Source organism: Mus caroli, chromosome 15, assembly GCF_900094665.2.
Source record: "Mus caroli chromosome 15, CAROLI_EIJ_v1.1, whole genome shotgun sequence".
NCBI lineage: Eukaryota > Metazoa > Chordata > Mammalia > Rodentia > Muridae > Mus > Mus caroli.
Window position 1 is genome coordinate 28308922 of NC_034584.1, and position 18201 is coordinate 28327122.

Sequence of the window (18201 nt, forward strand, 5' to 3'; positions counted from 1 at the left end):
TCTGCGGCCCCAAAAGGGTGCTGCCTCAGTGGCTCTGTGGCTCCAGCCTGTCCCAGTAGCTGTCTCGCATCAATGTTTTATAGACATTCTGGTATTAATCTTAGTAGCAACTATAACTCTGAAAACACAACTAAGTTATTCAGAATGTTAGACTTACACTTTTGTGACAATGCCAGTGAGGTGAAGGAAATGGTGAGCAGTTGTGCCTGGTGTTGGAGAAGTGGGACGACTGCACCGAGCATCGTTACCCATAGGGTCATGACAAGAGCAAGATCTCACCAGACACAACGAGTCAGTTACCACTGAGAAACTGACTTGAAATGTTGAGGGGAAAAACAGGAAGTTCACCTTCTTGTCCTTTTGGAAAACTGATCACAGCAGAACAGCTAAGAGCCTGAGTCCCAAGTTAGAGTCATCAGGACCTCACAGAATAATTTTCACTGAGGTTATATTAGCATCTTTCAGGATGAGGGAGCAGAATCTGAACCTCAGCATGGGTGGCAAGTAGTGCATTATGGGATCCTTTTTGTAGAAGCCATGCTGTATCAGTGTCTGAGGCTGAGGCTAACGTTGTTGCTATTCTGAGGCTCAGATAGTTCTGGTTCTGCCAGTTCCCTGGAAGCCATGTGTGTTTTCTAGCTGGGATAGTTGGAGGCTGTTTATATAAGCAATAAATTATCAATTTAAGTGTGTAAATGAATGTGCTTTGAAACATATTCAGTAACCATTACTACAATCATGGATGAGACTGTTTTCATCATACAAAGGCTCCCTTGGGTCTCTTTGTAGTCCACTTCTTTCTCTACCTCCTTTCCCACTGGCAAGCAATGATTTCTGCTTCCAATTATGGGGAGTGAAGAAGTCCTTAGTAGTGAAGTGTTAAGAAAATGTGACATGGTCATACCTCAGACCTGTGGGAGTGAGAAAACCCCTAACCTACCTGATGATGCCTAAGGGAAATGTCAAAGCCTTTCTTTCATCCTTGTGAGGATATTGATAGTGTGTGCAGAAAATGTCTACTATATCTTTCTTCTCTTGAATAGATATTTATGACCTGCTTTCTTACAGAGATTGTTCCTACTAAGATTAGCTAAACTTGTTTCCTTAATCTAGCTACACAGCATAAAAAAAGACTTCCTCCTTGTTTATCTGTATCTAAGAAACCCACCTCCTTGTTCAGCTGTATACAAAACCCCTACTTCCATGTTCAGGTCAACATACTAACCACTGGGAGCTTCCATTTCCTCCATCAGAAAGCCCAGTCTATCTGACCCCGGCTTTTCTGCATGTCTATGTGTCTGTCTTTTCTTCATTTCTTTACCACCCCAGTCAGATCCATCCTTGGAACCATGCTGAATATTATATCTAACTGTGATTTTTATATTTTATATATTCTAGAACTTCACATGTAATCTATTCATATAATCTGCCAGACTTCTCTAAATTCAACTTTTGGAACTTACTCACTTTTCAATTGTTTCTTCTCTTGTGTCACCAGATAGCACTTCTTTGGATTTATTACATTATGCTTATCTACTCAGCAGTTGCTGGGTATGTACTGATTTCTATGTTCAGACTATTGTAAATAAAGTATCTAAATATTCTTGACCTAGTCTTTCTGTAGACTTATGTTTTCATTTAATTGCCTAGGAGTCTGAGTGTTAAATATATTGGACTCTATTAAGATGCTCCACTCTCTACATTCATCTTTTCCAGATGGGTAGATAAGTGTTTTCAGAAATTGCTAGGAAGGTGGATCACTGGGTTAAAATGTGTGCCTGACAACCTGGGTTCTGATCCCCAGAACACATGGAACAAGGCAGATGAAGTTGCATGCATTTGTAATTTCAACACTTCTAAACTGAGATGGGAAGCAGAGACATGGAGTCCAGTTTGCCAAGAAGCTAGCCTAGAGTAGAAAGCACAGCAGCCCAGACAAGAGAAACCCTGCCCACCTCAACAACGTGGCAGGCAAGGACTTCTCCGTAGAAGTCATCCTCTGACCTCCACGCATGTGATGTGATGTGATGTGATGTGTGTGTGTGTGTGTGTGTTCTTGAAACTAAAGGTAAAATGTTCATGTGTACATACACTCCATAGAGTTGGTCATAAATATCTTGTTATGAAGGTGTACAAAACAGGTTAACAGAAGTTCCCCAACAAAGAGATAACTGCATAGCTTCAATAGAAAAAAAATATACATTCCTTATATTTCTTTATTAGATTTTAGTCTTTATGACTGTATTTAGGGATGAATGTTCCTTGTAACTTTCTTAGTACCACTGTGAAGGCAGGATCATATATTTCATCCCCCATTAGATTGGTTAAATTTGTCAGTGAGCCTAAGTAAACCAGAACCTTTTATCCATGTCTCCCAGAAAACCTTCTCTGGTAGCTCTCCCCTAATCCCAGTGTGCTGTGCCACTGTTATGGTGACAGTTTTAACTGAAGCTTGCAAGTACCTAAAAATTAACACTACATTTTATTTATTTTCTTTTTCTTTTCTCTAATTCCTATCCTGAGACTGGTTCCACAGTAGCTTTTTAACCCATGTTTATTTTCATTAAAATTAAGAGAATAAGAAATGAAAGAAATGTGTGCACAGAATCTTAGTGAAAGTAAGTAGTTTGTATATAAAGACATTTTATGTTTTATCCCAAAAGTCATGGGTAAACTGTAGGGAATTTCAGCTCTGCCAAAGTGTTTGTGTGTGTGTGTGTGTGTGTGTGTGTGTGTGTGTGTGTGTGTGTAATTGATGTAACATTAGGACACTTTGGAACTCTATTGCATAATTCATAAACCTAAGAGGGATTACCACAGAATTTTCCAAATGCCAATAAGATAAACAGGTTTTATTGGACTTCAAAATGTAAAAGTAACAGAATAGAGGTCTGATACAAATCCTACCAACTGAGACCTATTTAAGCCAACTGAAGCTCAAAATTCTATCTCTAGTCTTATTTTATAATAAACTGGCATCTCTGTGGTTTACACAAGTTACTGTATTCAAAAAATCTTGAAGGAGGTACATTTTTATTGAGAAAAAAAGTCCTTTGGAAGCTATTAGAGTAGCCTCCAAATATCTTCATTATCAACAGAACATCATGCACATTGGTCCAATTTTCATTAATATAGTAAAATATCTAAGATAATTAACTCATAAGGAAAAGGGTTTGTTTCGAAAGTTTCAAGTGTGCAGACCCATTTCGTTGGCCTTTGCTTGACATGCTAAATGTCAACAATAGGAAACTTGTGTCAGGTCAAAAACTTACTTCATGATTAGTGATAATAGGAGGAAGAAAAAAGTGGCCAGGGTTTCAAAGTACCCTTCATGGGCAGGACCCATTACTTTTCCCCAACTGGATTTCTTCCATAATCTAATTCCTACGGGTTCCACCACAATCCATTACTGCCATCCTAGAAACCCTTCATAGTTACTGAGGAACATTCAAGATCCACACATCAAGGTGTCTAGAAAGCTCTCTCTTGCATAACTATAGAGAATCAGAGTGAGAATGTGAGCATTATGATTTTTGAACTACAGTAGAAATGTCACTTCAACCCCACTTGATAAAAATGTGTGTTTGAAAGTTCACTGAAAATCTTTTGTCATTATGAATAGAATTTATATCTAATTAGATACATTAAAGGGATTGTGGCAATAAGAAACCATAGTGGCAGAAACAGAAAATGAGGATTGATAGCAGAGCTAAACCTCAGAGTTGTCCATCCAGAGGGACACCCAGATACATGATGGGGATATATCTCTAGGTTCGAGACTGCTCATTTCATCTTACCCCTAAGTGATTCCATTCCACCTGGAAATGCCTTAAAGCAAAAAGGCAAAACTAAAGAATGGAAGTTGAATCAGAATCTAGATTGTGCTGCCCTTACCAAGTCATCACATCTTGCGCACATCCGACTCGACCAGCAAGAATGATGCTGCAACAGGATCCTTCTGCACATGTTTATTGGGAGAGCTTGATTGTAGAGGCGAAGAGACCCCAAGCCCAGAACTAGTGCTGCTTATATAGGCCTAGGAGAGGTGTGTCTCACACCCGGATTGGTTGTGCATTCTACCTCATTTGCATGTTCCTCATCTGATTGGTTATTCTCTCTCAGTACCTCACAAAACCTCATTAACATACCTCATTTGCATGTCTCACGTCTGATTGGTTATTCTCTCAGTACCTCATTATCATACCTCATTTGCATGTCTCACATCTGATTGGTTAACTCTCTTAGTACTTTGCAGAGCCTCATTATCATGCCCGGGCCAGGCAGTGTTTTGGCGGAAAAACTTTACTGCATAAGTACGCATTGGTTGTTTGCCCAAACTTATGCGTGGTGGCCAGCAGTAGCCTGTGCCACCCTGCAACGGCACATGTGGCTTCCCACAATCACATAGCAAAATAGCCTCTCTGATTCTGAATATGACTGGATAAGGCACTGATCTATGATTATATCACAGTATCACTAGGAGTCATTTTATTGAGATATAACTTTGTTGTTGTTGTTGTTGTTGTTTACTTGTTTGTTTTAAGAACAGTAGTGTTTGATTTGACCCTAAGTCTCTGAGCTATCTTTTTGGTCTCTGGTTCTTGGTTACTGAGAAAGTATTGGGTATGGGTTTCATCTTATGGAATGGGCCTTAATTGGTTCGCTACTCCCACAAATTCTGAGCCACCACTGACCTAGCCTATCTTCAGACAGGACAGATTGCAGGTCAAAGGTTTTATGACATGGGTTGGTATTACATTTTCATGTTACAATGATGTTTATATCTTGATGTCTTGCACAGTATCTTCCCACACTAAAGGCATAGAACATAGGGTGAGTAATCCACGTAGGCATCAGCTCAGCTTCTCCATGTTTAATGAATCGTGTGGGTGCTGTCCTTAACAATGGCCCCACTGCCAGTTTTCAGAGAGCAATCAATTATCTTAACAGCCTGGGATGTTTAGGAATTTCTATGGGACCCCTTTGGCCAAAATCAATTGAATGTAACTCCATCCTTCTACTGAAAGCCTTGTTTGATGACAAGAAATAGGCAGTTGAGACTCCATATCCCTCATTAATAGGAGATTTCTTAATAGCACATCCATATATTTAAGGAAGTTTTTTCTTCACTAGGTTTCCATATCATCCCTCAAATACAGCCATCTCTTCCCACATTGTTTGTATTTTCTTTTTCTTCCTTCCTTCCTGGGTTAAAAGAATAATTTAATTTCTGTAATCCTGTATTATTTCAAATATAATGCAGTGCTCCAAAGGTTATCAGGAAAATCAAAATGAAAGTACCACAGATCAACCCAAATACTTTATTATCTCTAGAAAAGAGAAAAGTACCAAGTTTCTTTCCTTTTTTTTTTTTTTTGAGCATTTTTTAAATTAGGTATTTTCTTCTTTACATTTCCAATGCTATCCCAAAAGTAAGTACCAAGTTTCTTATAGTCACCATTGTTGACTTTTGGCTGAAATGCTTCTTTCTTGTTAGGTTTCCCTGTGTATTGTTTGATAGTGAGCATCTCTGGACTCTCCCCACTGGTATTGCTCCTTTCTCCAGCCTTATTTCATACTTTCTGAGCTCTTTACCATAAAAAATGTGCCCCTGGACAATGAAAAATACCTCCCAAGGAATAAGAGTCACCTGAGATTGAGAATTCTTGATGTAGAATGAAGGAAAGAAGACCAGGGGTGGTATAAGCCTTTGAGGTTTTGTTAGTTTGTTTCTGGATTGTTTTTTTATGTCACAAGCAAACTGAATGACTAGAGTTATATGCTAGTTTTTGTCAAACTCACACAAGTTAAAGTATCTAAGAGAAGGGAACCTCATTGAAGAAAATGCCTTCATAAGATCGGGCTGTATGTGAGCCTATAGGGGATTTTCTTATTTAGTGATTGATGTGGGAGGGCCTAGTACATTATGGTTAGTGTAGTTACTAGGCTCCTGATCCTGGTTTTATAAGAAAGCAGACTAAGCAACGGTGCTCCATGTCCTCTGTATCAGCTCCTGCCTTCAGTTTACTGTACTATTTGAATTCATTTCCTGGCTTCCTTTGATGATAAACAACAATATAAGCCAAATAAACCCTCTCTCCCTAAGTTACCTAGTCATGGTGTTTCATTACAGCAATAGTAAACTTAAATAACACAATCATTTATGCTTTATCTAAAGAGAGAAGGACTTTGCTTGAAAAGCCAAAGGTCATTGCCAACCCTAAAATTTTATTATTTAAAAGTCATATCATAGCTAGGTGGTGGTAGCATGTGCCAGCACTCAGGAGTCAGAGGCAGCATGGATATTTCTGAGTTTAGGCCAGCTTTGTCTACAGAGTGAGATCTAGAACAGCCAGAGCTATTCAGAGAAATTCTGTCTCAAGCAACACACAACAAAACACAAAAAACACATTATATGCATATATGAGAATTTCAAAATATAAAAATCATAAAAAGGATACTAGAAATAATACTTAATTGATCTGGAAAACAAACAATAAAACACCTCATAAGCTAATGATCCTTGATGTAAATAATTTTTATTTGTGTTAAAATCGCCATGATGCACCATGAAATGTGACAAAATATGGTAAAGCAACACATATCAATATATTAAAATTTAAGACATTGAAAATTATTTGGACAAAAGAATTTATGGTGGACACACGGTACATGGCATGTGATCCTGGATAGTAGTGAGTCATAATGAGGGGCCCTCTGAAGTGTTGGAACAGTGGACTGTTTCATAGTGAAGGGGTGTTAATGTGGCTTTAGACTGTAATTCAAATATAGTTAGCAGTTCTCCTATTCCAAATATTCTCTCTTTTTGCTAATATTTATTTTGCCTTTATTTAATTTTAATATGTTAGCATTCATTGGGAATCTCTAAGGAGTAGCTCTACTGTGCTCTCCATTTTACCCATGGAATATTGTTTTCATAATGTATCTTAACATCTAACATTAACATTTTTTTTGAGAACACTGAGATAAAGTCACAAGAAGCAATAGTGTGTTATGTTTTTATCCTTACTCCTTCCCCCCAATTATTCACTAATTTATCTCAATTATTGCGTGTCTAGTACATTATAGTAATGGGCTTACCTAAGAAGTTTGCAGTGTTTAGGAAACATCATCTTCAAACCCTGGCTCTTGTACTTTGTAGGCTGTTTTGTCTTTCTGAATATAAACATTAGCTTGTGCTAAGAGAGAGCACAGACTGAGGCAAGGAGCAAAATGTTGATGGGATGCCTTAGGAGAAAAAGCCCCATTTGTACTTTAGGCAGCCTGAAGTCACTGGGCATTTAAAGTGGATCTGTGATTCACAGTGTTCAGGCCCATGTGTACAGCTGAACTTTAGTAAGCAGGCCTATAGCTAAGAAAATTGAAGCAGTGTCAGGAAAGAGAATGGTCTGGGAAACATTTTAAAGCTAAAATTGGCAGGAGTTATTGAAATTCAGATACAAAAGAGAAGAAGGAGATGCGGAGGCCATGTGAGAAGGAGGATCTGCGCATTCATCCCATAGTCGCACAGGTTCTTTTTCAGCCCTAGCTCTGTGCTGGGTTAAGTCATGGGACTCACAGCTTTTTGAGTGGTATAGTAGAGCCTGACACTTAAACAACATTGGTAGGTGGGAAATGTGTTCATGAGCTGTGTGTGTGCCATGAGTGCCATCATTTATCAGTTCAAAGTGCCATGGAAACTAATTTCAGAGACACCATCCTGGCCAACAAGGCTAAGAAAGGCTTTCTGAAGACAGTAAAACTTAAAGATCCTAATGCTTCTAGGAATTAGATTGAGGTGGACAGGGTATAGTCCAAGAAGAGAAAATAATACATTTGAAAGGACCAAAGATCCTTTCAGGGTGAGATGTAATTTCCAAATCCATCTAAAAAGGAAGCTTCCTTTCTGGAAGGTATGCTGTAAAATAACCTAGAAAAAAGGCACGGCCTGTTTTCTATGCTTTCCTAAATACATTATTGAATAGCTAAGCAATCTCTTTGAAAACTGCTCCAACACTGATGTCAAGATTTTCATTGACAGAATAAACAAGATTCTCATCGAAGAAATTGACCTGCTGGACAAACTTATTGCATACATAATTGAATAGTTAAAGGCAGTCCCTGAATGCACGTTTCCCCTTTGTCTGAATGTATCTCATGGCCTGATGATTTGAAAAATCTCAAGAGTATAGGAGGTTACTCTGCCTGAGTGGGAATATTTTTACCAAGATAGGCAGCTGACTAAACGTTCATGAGCAAAGTAATTAAAAAGTTCTTGAACATATTAGTTAGAACATGTGTTCACACCATAACCTTGGATTGGAAGATTTGGGGGGATGGGTTAGAAAGATTTATGCTGATTTATTTATCCATTCTTTTATTTCTTGTAAATTTTTATGGCTGAGAACAAGCCAAACTAAATCATGGGAGGAAAAAGACGCATGTGGCAAACATGAAACATTTCATTGTTTATTTTTCAAATTCCTGAAATGTGCTTGTGGCCCTGCATGCCCCTGGGCTAAGCTAAATAGCAAATGGAAACAGTTCCATCTGTTTTTGGTAGATTGCTATCCAGGTAGGCAGAACAAACACTGGGGACTACTCATTCCCCTATTGAAGTCATTCTGGTGTGCCAAATCGGACTTGCAAGCAGTAGGGTGTACTTGTCCACAGGCAGCACATCTTGCCCTGATGAGAGAACAATCTGAAAAAAACACAGTTATAGAAGAAACACATTCCCAGGGGGCACTTAGCACTGAAAGGTGACATTCTAAACTCTTTTCACATATTATCTCTTTAATAAGTAAACTTACTATCCCCATATAAATGTCGAAGGAAACAAAGCATCAAGGGATCACAGGGCTTACCAGCTGACCAGCAGAGCTGGGATTTCAGTTCATGTCTGACCTATGCATTAACCTATATTCTCAGACATTCCTCACCTTATACTTTTAAATTTCTTTCTAGTTCGTAAAATACACATACCTAAAATATGTCCCCTGTTGTACACTGAATAAAGGAAAATAGAGGAAACCATCAGTTTCAGAGGTAGAAAATGCTTATTGAATACTTGCATATGCAGGACATGAGGATTGGAATCATTCTGAGGCAGAAAAGTTAAAAGATAAAAGAAAGGGGCCTTGTCTAGTAGTAGGTGGTTAATGTAGGCAGCAAGTACTGGAATGAATTCAACCTCCTCTGTAGCTCTATGGGCTTGTAGCACTGTATCCTGGCCGACTCAGTACTAATTGCTGCATATTTTGTGATTTAATGTACACTTTTATCTATATTTTCTCAGTCACCGAACAGAGTTGATTATTATGGTCCTCACTTTAAAGATAAGTAAGCCAAAGAAGGTTCAGGTGGGAATAAAAACTAAAGTCAGATACATGCCCCATAGAAGGAGACAAAAAACACACTTTGTGGAACTGGGGGTATCATGTGTGAAAGCCTGGATTTGATCTGCAGCCTTGCATTGAAAATAAGAGTGGTCGTACTTGGGCTTGAGAGATGGCTCAGAGGCTGTGCTTCCAGGGGTCCTGAGTTCAATCCCCAGCAACCACATGGTGGCTCATAACCATCTATACTGGGATCTGATGCCCCTTTCTAGCATGTAGGCATACTTGCAGGCAGAATGCTGTATACATAAGAGTGGTGATACTTGTAATCCCAGGACATGGGAGAGAGAAAAAGGGCATCAGAATTCAAACTTATTCTTGGTTACTTGACAACTTTAAGGTCAGTCTGAGATACAAGAGACCTTAGCCCCAAGAGGAAAACACAGAGTGTGATTTTTCTATAACTTAATTCAGTCACTGCACATATCTTTGCAGTGTTTTATGGCATAGAATAAATACATCAAAAGTATCCAGAAGTAAACCTAAAGTGTAGACATGTAAGTAAGAAATTTAAACAGGACGGTGATGTGATTAAAGTAATGTGCCCACAGTGTGTTTTTCTTTTTTCTGAGAGGCAGAGTTGAGTTCCTCTCCCTTACATGTGAAAAGATGTTAGTGACTGGCTTCCAATGAATGAGATTAGGCAGAAGTCATGCAGGGTGTCCAAGACTTGAGCAGAAAATCAATGTAGCTTACAAGCAGTGCATTTTTTTTTCTATACACATTCTGTTTGGTCACTTGCTAAGGTAGATGCCAACCTCCATATTGAGATGACTTTTAGGCCAAACATAAGAGGTCTAAGTACTAAGAAACTAAAGCCTTCTAGAAATCTCATATATGAATCAAGAGCACAAGATACTCACAAAAGAATAACTATGTCTGAGATGTCACAAAAGTTAAGTGGTAAAGATGAGAAATATGAGCAAGAGTTTAATGAATTGGTAAACACTTACTACAAGATGTCCTAGTCAGAGTTGGCTGTGTGCACATATAGATGGGCATGTGCCACAGCTAACACACTTACAAAAATTGCACAATATAGGATAATAAAAAAGTCACACAGCTAAAAATGAACAGGATTTTGAGGAATTCATCATGTTACATTGAAATAACCACTGTTTATGTAGTGATTTTGATCCTTATGAATTAGTTTAGAAGATAGGAAATTGATTAAAACATTATTAGAAATCTTTACTTCAAAGCCAAAACCCATAGAATGCTGTCATATGAGGAGTTAGGGCTATTCAGAGCAACAACATTTCTCTGACTACTTCCCTGTCTGGGTACATATTTTGAAAACTTTAGCTTAACGTGCAGCCAGGAAAATAAATGAAGAACAGCTGGGTTTCCCCTGGCCCTCACTGCTCCAGTTCTACAAAAAAATCAAGTAGAATATAACATTTTGTAACCAATTAAATGTGTTCCTTGGCATCCTGCTACTCAGCTGAGTTTTTAGAAGTAGAAATTCCCAGATTTACTTGTTATTCTATGCCATACCTCTTTCATTGATTGACTATGGAGCGCTATCTATGTATTTCACACAGTGATAAGCCCATAAACCAATCCTTGATATGTACAGAAATCTCTAGGCATCCAGTTGCAAGTCTACAGTTTTCTAGAGGTAAGAGCAGTTCCTGTTAATCATATTAAGTAAGACGGCTGTGTAAGCCTGAAGAAATGTCTCAGCATTCAAGAGCTCATGTTGGTCCTCCAGGAGATACAACTTTGGTTTCTTTCCAGCACCTGCATCTAATGGCTCACAACTTACTGTAACTCTAGTTCCAGGGATCTGACATTCTTTTCTGGCCTTTTTGGGCAGCCACAAACCTACATACATACATACATACATACATACATACATAAACACACACACATACATACATACATACATACACACACAAATAAATAATAAAGTAAATCCTTTAAAATATATTTTGAAGAGGAGTTTTACTATATTTAATATTTCATTTAACCTGTTATAAGATGTATGATAAAACATAATCTTTAAGTGAAATACACACACACACATATGTGTGTGTAAGTATACATATAGATAAATATATAGAAATAGATAGTAGATGGATAGATAGATAGATAGATAGATAGATGGAACGAAGGTTTGTGTTTATCTTTTGGACTGTTTCTGTGTTTTATGATAATTGGGCAATTTTAAATGATAATCATTGGAAACCTTATGGAGAGGTTAGCATGGTTTCCTCGTGGCTGCAAGAGCAGCCTCAGTACAGTTTTGATGAGCATTGTGGTCATGGCCAAACATGCCATAATTGTTATATTGTTTACTAAATTAAACATAAGTGATTAGATGAAGCATATTCTTATTCTTGCACATTCTTGTTTCTTAATTTAATGTTAAGCTTAACTTAATTTAACGTCATAGGAAATTTCAGCAGCCTTTATGTACAGTTAATGCCTGTTCTTCCTTAGTCATGCCTCAACCTTTTGTAACATTACGATATTTAATTCCAAATTTATTCTCACCAGATTTATACAAAGCTATTTCTCCCCTCCCTCCATTGTTTACTGTCAGAATACAGCCCAAGAATGGCGTCGTGAGAAGGGAATTACGAGTACTTGTGAGAAAACTCCAAGAAAACAAGAAATGAGTCTTATGCCCTTAGTTTCTTCAAAACAGAATTGTGTTTGGAATGTGTGTTCATGCTCCTCCCAGGTGTTATTGATAGATGTGAGTTTACTTCAGCTGGTTGTATTTATCTGTCTCTATGGAAAACCGTGGTTTTGCCACATGTGGCATATTGTGCACCTTACTCATGCGATTCTTCTTAACCCTCAGAATTATAAATTGCCTGATGCTCTGAATAATGCTGGCTATTGCATGAGACTTAAGGACAGTGGTCCTCAATCTGTGGATCATAACCCCTTGGCAAAATTCTATGCCCCAAAATATTTTTCTTTTATCTTTCCTTCTTTTATCTTTTATTTTATTTCTCTTTCATAGAATACATCCTGACCTCAGCCTGCCTCCCCACCTTCCCTCTCATTCAGATCCTCATCTTCAATTTCCCTTTAGAAAACAATAGGTCTCCCTGTAATATCAGGAGAACACTGCATAAAAAGATGCGATCAGACTTGGCTATCAGTCCTTGAATCTGCTACCATCAAGCTTGTTGAGGAAGCCTCTCTGATTACCACCTGGTAGGGTCATCCATTTTCTGTTTTCTGGCCATCTAAGCAGTGTCAGGCATGGGCTACCTCTCACGGCTTGGGTGTCAGGGTTGACCACTCATTGGTTAGCCACTCCCAAAGCTCTGAGCCACCATTGTCCCAGAATACCTTGCAGGCAGGACAGGTTGTGGGTCAAAGGTTTTGTGGCTTGGTTGGCGTCCAAGTCCCAACACTGGAAGCCTTGCCTAGTTAAGGAAGATATCCAGTTGAGGCTCCATGTCCTCAATTACTAGGAGTCCTTATTATGGCACCCTCATAAGGTTCTAGACGTTTACACTGGGTCTCCACATTGCCCTCCAGGGAGCCACAATTCTAGTTGTTTCTTCCCATACTTTCTCCATCCATCCCTCCCTCCACAACCTTGTCCCTCTTGTTCCTGTCCCCACCAACACCCACAGTATACCTGCAAAATCTATTATAGTTGCCCTTACTAGGGAGATCTATATGGCCACCTTGAGACCTCCTTGTTACATAGCCTTTCTGGATCTATGGATTGCAGTATGATTATCTTTTATTTAATGGTTAATGAACACTTATAAGTGAGTACATATCACTTTTGTCTTTATGGTATTATATTGCCTCACTCATGATGATTTTTTTCTAGTTTCATTCATTTGCCTACAAATTTTATAATGTCATTATTTTTAACAGCTGAGTAATACTCATTGGGTAACGTGCCACATTCTTTATATCCATTCTTTGTTTGAAAGAACTTGGGTTGTTTCCAGTTTTTGGCTATTATAAATAAAGCTGCTGTGAACATAGTTAAGGTAGGTTGGAGTGTCCTTTGAATATGTGCCCAAAGCTTAGGTCATGAGGTAGAATTATTCCCAGTTTCCTGAGGAGCTGGGATATTGATCTCCATAGTGGTTGTACGAGTTTACACTCATAGCCGAAATGAAGGAGTGTTTTCCTTGCTCTACATCCTCACCAGCATGAGCTGTGACTTCTTTTATTGACTTCATCCCTTCTTTTGTCAATAACTTTTCAGTATCTAATAAGAAGATCATGTGGTTTATTTTGCTTTGGTTTGGTTTCAGTTTGTTTATATGGTGGATTACATTGATTTTCATATGTCAAGCTAAGCCTTTGTTTCTAGAGTGTTCCTTTATTTTCTACTTTGTGGAGTTATTTGAGAAGTATTGGCATTGGCTCTTCTTTGAAAGTCTGTTAAAATTCTGTGCTAAACCAACCTGGACCTGGAGTTCTTGTGATTGCTGCTGTTTGGAAGACTTTTAATTGCTACTTCTATTTCCTTAGTATTTAAATGTCTATCTAAGTTGCTTGTTTGATCATGATTTAAATTCAGAAAGTAGTATCAAGAAAATTGTCCATTTCTTTTATGTTTTCCATTTTTGTGGAGGACAGGTTTTTAAAGTATGATGTAATGATTATTTGGATTTTTTTGTTGTCTGTTGTTATGTTCCCCTTTTCATTTCAGATTTTGTTAATTTGGATATTCTTCCTCCATCTTCTAGTTAGTTCAGATAAGGATTTGTCTATCTTGTTGACTTTCTCGAAGAACCAACTCTTTGTTTCATTGATTTCTTATATTATTCTCTGTTTCTAGTTTATTAATTTCAACTCTCAGTTTTATTATGTATTACCTTTCTATTCCTCTTGTGTGTGGTTTCCTGAAAGCTTTCTAGACCTTTTAGGTATCCTGTTTGAGATATCTTCATTTTATTTTCATGTAGCCACTTGGTGCATTTAACTTTCCTCTTAGCACTGCTTTTATGGTGTTGTATAAGATTGGATACGTTGTGCAATCATTTTCATTGAATTCTAGGGTTCAGTTTATTTTATTTATTTCTTTATTTCTTTATTGACTCATTCTGCTTTCAGTACATGTTCAGTTCCCATGTGTTTGTAAGTTTTCTGTTGTTGTTGACATATAGCTTTAATCTCTGGCGGTCTGACAGGATATAGGGAGTTATTTCAGTTTTCTTGTAGCTACTGAGATTTTCTTTGTGACTTGAGTCAGTTTTGGATAAAGTTCTGTGAGGTGCTGAGAAGAAAGTATGTTCTGTGTTTGGTTGAAATGTTCTGTAGATATTTGTTCGATCAAATTGGAGTCTGTTAGCTACAGTATTTCTCTGTTTAGTTTTTCTTTGGATAGCCTGTCCATTGGTGAAAGTGGAGAATTCAAATCTCCCACTATTATCCTTTGAACATCAATATGTGATTTAACCTTTAGTAGTGTTTCTTTTACAAATGTAAAATGTGTTTGAGGCATAGATGTTAAGAATTGAGACATCATCTTAGTAGAGATTTTCCTTTGCTGAGTATGAAATGTCTTCCCTCATCTTTTTTTTTTTCATTAATTTTAGTTTGAAGTCTATTTTGTTAGGTATTAGAATGGTCTCACCACCTTGCTAGGTCTATTTGCTTGGAAAATCCTTTTTGATACATTTTTTTCCTGTGGCAATGTCTATGTTTGATATTGAAGTGTGTTTCTTGTATGCAAGAGAAGGATGAATTCTTTTTCTTTCCATCCATGCTAAATCTGTATCTTTTTATTGGGTAATTGAGTCTATTGATAATGAAAGATATCAGTGACAAATTCCTGTTTTTTTCAGGTTTGTTGGTTGTGGTGGTGGTGGTGGGGGGGATGGGGTGGTGGGAGTGGGAGTGGTGTGTGTATGTTTGTATATTCTCCCTTCTTTTGTTTATTCTGGTGTGAGATTATTTTCTGTGTTTTCATGGATGTAATTAACATTGAATTAGAATTTTCTAATGAGTATCTTCTGTAGAGCTCGGTCTGTAGGTAAACATTCTTTGAATTTAACTTTATCATGGAATATCTTGTTCTCTCCATCTATGGTAATTAAAAGTTTTGCTAGGTATAGTAGTCTGGGCTGGCATCTGAGTTTGTAGAACATCTATCCAGACCCTTTTGGGTTTTAAGGTTTCCACTGAGAATGCAGGTGTAAGTCTAGTAGGCATACCTTTATATGGTACTTGATATGTTCCATTTTAATATTATTTCTTTATTTATTCTCTATATTTAGTGTTTGATTATTATGTAGCTAGGGGACTTTCTTTTCTGTTCCAATCCATCTGGTATTCTGTAACCTTCTTGTACCTTTATAGGCATCTCTTTCTTTAGGTAAAAATTTTCTTCTCTGATTTCACTGAAAATATTTTCTGGACCTCAGTGCTAGTATTCTTCTGCTATTCCTATTATTTTTAGATCTGTATCTTTTCATAGTTTCTTAAATGTCCTTTGACCAATTCATCTATTTCTTCTATTGTATATTCAACACCTGAAATTCTCACTTCCATTTCTTGTATTCTGTTAGTGATGCTTCTGTGTCTATAGTTCCTGTTCATTTAACTTGACATTCCATTTCCAGAATTCCTTCCTCAGACATTTCTTTTTATTGTTTCTATTTCCATTTTCATGCCCTAAACAGTTTTATCGGTTTCCTTTGTGTGTTGTTTTTGTTTATTTACCCTTGGCTTTCTTTAAGGGATTTGCTAATTTCCTCCTCCTTTTTTGTATTTTCCCTGATTTCTTTAAGGGATTTATTCACTTCTTTAAGGATCTCTACCATGTTCATAAAGTTAATGTTAAGGTCTTTTTCTCATGCTTCAGTTGTTTTAATACACAGGGCTTGCAAGAGTAGGCTAGCTGTGTTCTGGTGAGACATATCATCCTGGCTGTTGTTAATTGTGTTCTTAAGTTGGTGTCTAGGCATCTGAGTTTGGAGTGATTATATGTCTAGGTGCTAGTTTGGGGGTTTGTCATTTTTGGATGGGTGTTTTATTCATTGGTTTCTGTTTCATCTATGGTCTTAAGGCCTATGTGGCCTGTGGTTGAGCAGGAATTCTCCATTCAAGTTGGGCACTAGAGTTCTGATAGCCTGTGTAGTCAGCAGGGAGTCTCCCCCTGAGTTGGGGTATAGTATATGGCAGAGATGGTGGGAAGTACATTGGGAACAGTGTCAGAAAGGCAGCACCAAGAGACAGTGTGAGGTCCATGGGTAGGCAGCCCACCTGTATTTCCAGGAGGTGTGGCCTGTTGTTGGTCATCCCTATTTCCAAATTATTTACATTATGTTTCATAACAGTAACAAAAAAGTTATGAAGTAGCAACAAAAATAATTTTATGCTTGGGGGTTCAACACAATATGAGGAATTGTATTAAAGAGTTACAGCATCAAGAGGGTCAAGAACTCTTACTTTGGTCCACTTCATTTTTATGTTTTTACTGGATATTTTATTTATTTACATTTCAAGTGTTAGCCCTTTCCCTGGTTCCCCCTGCAGGAACCCCCTATCCCATTCCCCTCCTCCTATTTCTATAAGGATGTACCCCCACCCTCCCACCCACTTCCTACTCCCTGCCCTACACTGGGATATCGAGCCTTCACTGGACCAAGGGCCTCTTCTCCCATTGATGCCCAACAAGGCCATCCTCTGCTACATTTATGGCTAGAGCCATGGATCCTTCAAAGTGTATTACTTAGTTTGTGGTTTAGACACTGGGATCTCTGGTTGGTTGGTACTTTTGTTCTTCCTATGGGGTTGCAGCCCTTTCTTTGATTCCTCTATTAGGGACCCCATGATCAGTTCAATTATTGGCTGTGACCATCCACCTCTGCATTTGTCAGGGTCTGGCAGAGCCTCACAGGAGACAGCCATAACAGGCTCCTGTTAGCATGAACTTCTTGGCATTCATACTAGTGTCTGCATATGGTGACTGTATTTGGGATGGATCCCAGGTGGGATAGTCTCTGAATGGCCTTTTCTTCTGTCTTTGCTCCACAGTTTGTCTCCATATTTGCTCCCATGAGTATTTTGTTACCACTTCTAAGAAGGACCAAAGGAACAACACTTTGGTCTTCCTTCTTTAGCTTCATGTGGTCTGTGAATTGTATCTTGGGTATTCTGAGTTTTTAGGCCAAAAGACATTTATCAGTGAGTGCATCCCATGTGTGTTCTTTTTTGTTGTTGTTGTTGTTTGTTTGCTTGTTTATTGTTTTTTATGTTTCTTTTCTTTTTTTATTAGGTATTCTCTTCATTTACATTTCAAATTCTATCCCAAAAGTCCCCCAGACCCTCCCCCTCCACTCCACTACCCACCCACTCCCACTTCTTGGCCCTGGAGTTCCTCTGTACTGAGACATATAAAGTTTGCAAGACCAAGGGGCCTCTCTTCCCAATGATAGCAGACTAGGCAATCTTCTGAAACATTTTCAGCTAGAGACAAGAGGTCTGGGTGTACTGGTTAGTTCATATTGTTGTTCCACCTATAGGGTTGCAGACACCTTTAGCTCTTTGGGTACTTTCTCTAGATCCTCCATTGGGGGCCCTGTGTTCCAGCCAACAGGTGACAATGAGCATCCACTTCTGTGTTTACCAGGCCCCGGCATAACCTCAAAACAGACAGCTATATCAGGGTACTTTCAGCAAAATCTTGCTGGTGTATGCAATGATGTCAGTATTTGGGGGCTGATTATGGGATGGATCCCTGGGTATGGCAGTCTCTAGATGGTCCATCCTTTCATCTCAGCTCCAAACTTTGTCTCTGTAACTCCTTCCATGGGTGTTTTGTTCCCAGTTCCAAGAAGGGGCAAAGTGTCCACACTTTGGT

The 18201-nt window shown here is 38.3% G+C and overlaps 1 protein-coding gene across 3 annotated transcripts in view; it reads left to right on the forward strand.

Annotated features, from left to right (window-relative positions):
- Cpq (carboxypeptidase Q) overlaps window positions 1-18201 on the forward strand; it is a 455565-nt gene that overhangs the window by 185829 nt on the left and 251535 nt on the right. The gene's annotated exons all lie outside the window — the stretch shown is intronic.